Source organism: Triticum urartu, unplaced genomic scaffold (assembly GCF_056163025.1).
Source record: "Triticum urartu cultivar PI428250 unplaced genomic scaffold, HENAU_Tu73 scaffold141, whole genome shotgun sequence".
Lineage (NCBI taxonomy): Eukaryota > Viridiplantae > Streptophyta > Magnoliopsida > Poales > Poaceae > Triticum > Triticum urartu.
In genome coordinates, this window is record NW_028259877.1 from 35001 (window position 1) to 38417 (window position 3417).

Consider the following 3417-nt stretch of genomic DNA (forward strand, 5'->3'; position numbering starts at 1 on the left):
TAGTCTATTTCTTATACCATATCTCTATCCCGTGAAATTCTCGAGCCAAAAGATGGATGCATATGCTGTGTTTCATTTTGCTAAATGATATCAATTAAATGGTGTATCAATTCCATAAATTGCATATAGCAATAAATAAATCAGCAAAATTCTTTCTAATATTTTAGATAGAAGAAACATTTCTTCTATCTAAAATATTAGAAAGAATGTACCCTTCTATCCAAATCCAATTTGCATCGATAAAATAAATCCAAATTCCAGTAGTAGATGAATAATTGCAAATTTGTGTGTGTACGAGATTAGAATAACTTCAAAATAACTGACATAATTTTGTATTTTTCCTGATCAGAAAAATACATGAAAAAGAAAGGAGGTAGAAAAATTTTTGGATTTATGGTTAAAGAAGAAAAAGAAGAAAACAGGGGTTCTGTTGAATTTCAAGTATTCAGTTTCACCAATAAGATACGGAGACTTGCTTCACATTTGGAATTACACAAAAAAGATTTTTCATCGGAAAGAGGTCTACGAAGACTTTTGGGAAAACGTCGACGTTTGCTGGCTTATTTGGCAAAGAAAAATAGAGTACGTTATAAGAAATTAATCGGTCAGTTGAATATTCGGGAGCAGTAATTTAATCGTTCAAATTTTTTTCTTGTTTTATTATTTTTTTAGTAGTCTTATAGTAGTCTTAGATTTTTCATTTTGATGAGCCTCGCTTTGAGGAATTCATGGAATAATCCATTTTCATGGAATAATGAATTAAGGAAGAAAGGATATGAGTCTACCGCTTACAAGAAAAGATCTCATGATAGTCAATATGGGCCCTCAACACCCATCAATGCATGGTGTTCTTCGACTGATCGTTACTCTCGATGGTGAGGATGTTATTGATTGTGAACCCATATTAGGGTATTTACACAGAGGAATGGAAAAAATCGCGGAAAACCGAACTATTATACAATACTTACCTTATGTAACAAGGTGGGATTATTTAGCTACTATGTTTACAGAAGCAATAACAGTAAATGCACCAGAATTCTTGGAGAATATTCAAATACCACAAAGAGCCAGCTATATTAGGGTAATTATGTTAGAATTAAGCCGGATAGCTTCTCACTTGCTATGGCTTGGACCTTTTATGGCGGATCTCGGCGCACAGACTCCTTTTTTCTATATTTTTAGAGAGAGAGAATTAATATATGATCTATTTGAAGCTGCTACAGGTATGCGAATGATGCACAATTACTTTCGCATCGGAGGAGTAGCCGCCGATCTACCTTATGGATGGATCGATAAATGTTTAGATTTCTGTGATTATTTTTTACGCGGAGTTGTTGAATATCAACAACTTATTACACAGAATCCAATTTTTTTAGAGCGAGTTGAAGGAGTAGGTTTTATTAGCGGAGAAGAAGCAGTAAATTGGGGCTTATCGGGACCGATGTTACGAGCTTCTGGAATACAATGGGATCTTCGTAAAGTAGATCCTTATGAGTCTTACAACCAATTTGATTGGAAAGTCCAATGGCAAAAAGAAGGGGATTCGTTAGCTCGCTATTTAGTACGAATTGGTGAAATGAGGGAATCCATCAAAATAATTCAACAAGCTGTAGAAAAAATTCCTGGAGGACCTTATGAAAATTTAGAAGTCCGACGCTTTAAGAAAGAAAATAATTCTGAATGGAATGATTTTGAGTATAAATTTCTTGGTAAAAAACCTTCGCCCAATTTTGAATTGTCAAGACAAGAGCTTTATGTAAGAGTAGAAGCCCCAAAAGGTGAATTAGGGATTTATCTAGTAGGAGATGATAGCCTTTTCCCCTGGAGATGGAAAATCCGTCCACCCGGGTTTATTAATTTGCAAATTCTTCCTCAGCTAGTTAAAAAAATGAAATTGGCTGATATCATGACGATATTAGGTAGTATAGATATCATTATGGGGGAAGTTGATCGTTGAAATGATAATAGATAGGGTAGAGGTAGAAACTATCAATTCTTTTTCGAAATTGGAATTATTAAAAGAAGTCTATGGACTGATATCGATTCTACCCATTTTGACCCTCCTTTTGGGAATAACAATAGAGGTACTCGTAATTGTGTGGTTAGAAAGAGAAATATCTGCGTCGATACAACAACGTATTGGTCCTGAATATGCTGGCCCCCTGGGCCTGCTTCAAGCTATAGCAGATGGGACTAAGCTACTTTTTAAAGAAGATATTCTGCCATCCCGAGGAGATATTTCTTTATTTAGCATTGGACCCTCTATAGCAGTCATATCAGTTTTATTAAGTTTTTTAGTTATCCCTTTGGGATATCATTTTGTTTTAGCCGATCTTAGTATTGGTGTTTTTTTATGGATTGCCATTTCAAGTATAGCTCCTATTGGTCTTCTTATGGCAGGATATAGCTCAAATAATAAATATTCTTTTTCAGGCGGTCTACGAGCTGCTGCTCAATCCATTAGTTATGAAATACCATTAACTTTTTGTGTGCTAGCAATATCTCTACGTGTGATTCGTTAAAATAGATCTTTTTCCTATAAAATCCATTAACTATTTATATTCCTTTTCTTATTTAGTATTTGGGTTGGTAAGTTAAACTAGATAGCTATATGAGTGAAACAAAACAGCTTATAAATTTGTAGTAAAAAGAAAAAATCTCATTTCCTACGTACAAGAAAAAAGTGGAAGTAAACATAAGCAGTGTAAACTCTTTATCCCAAGGTTGATATTTTTTAATTAGTCATCATATCTTGAAGCGGCCAAGAATAAAGGATTCACGATATGGAATTCCATTACTAGAATACTCCTAGTTATTACTATAACTTAATAATCCATAAGAAGAATCCACCAAAAGTTAGTGAAGGGTTAGGAACACTAAAGTACATAAAGGATTAGTAATGGAAAATCTAAAACATTAGAGATTTTTGCCCATAAAAGGAATCATAATAAGGACTTGCAATTTGTAGAAATTATCAAGTAGTACTTTCTTCGGATTCCGATCCAGAGTATGTTCCCATTCACTTGTTAAGGAAATGGCTATCAAGAACGAATTAACCCTTTATCCATTTTTTCTTTTTAAATACCCCCTCCCTGGGGAAAGAAGAATAGTAAAAAAGATATGGAGTGCACTAGAAAAAATTTTCATTATTTCCTTCCTCTATCCATATTCATGCAGAATTGCTCATGAACTAATACCCAACTCTTTCCATTTATTAATTGAATTCCTATAACAAGTAACAAGTGTTTTATTCCAAGATTAAGTTATTACTGAACAAAGAAAAATTTTCATTATATTATAAAGGATGAGATCAATTCGGAAGCGCTTTTTCTTATTCTAGCAGACGGAATTCCTTTGGTCTAATTTAGGACTTTCAAATCTATTTTATTTTATCTAATTCTATCTACGCCCCCGGGG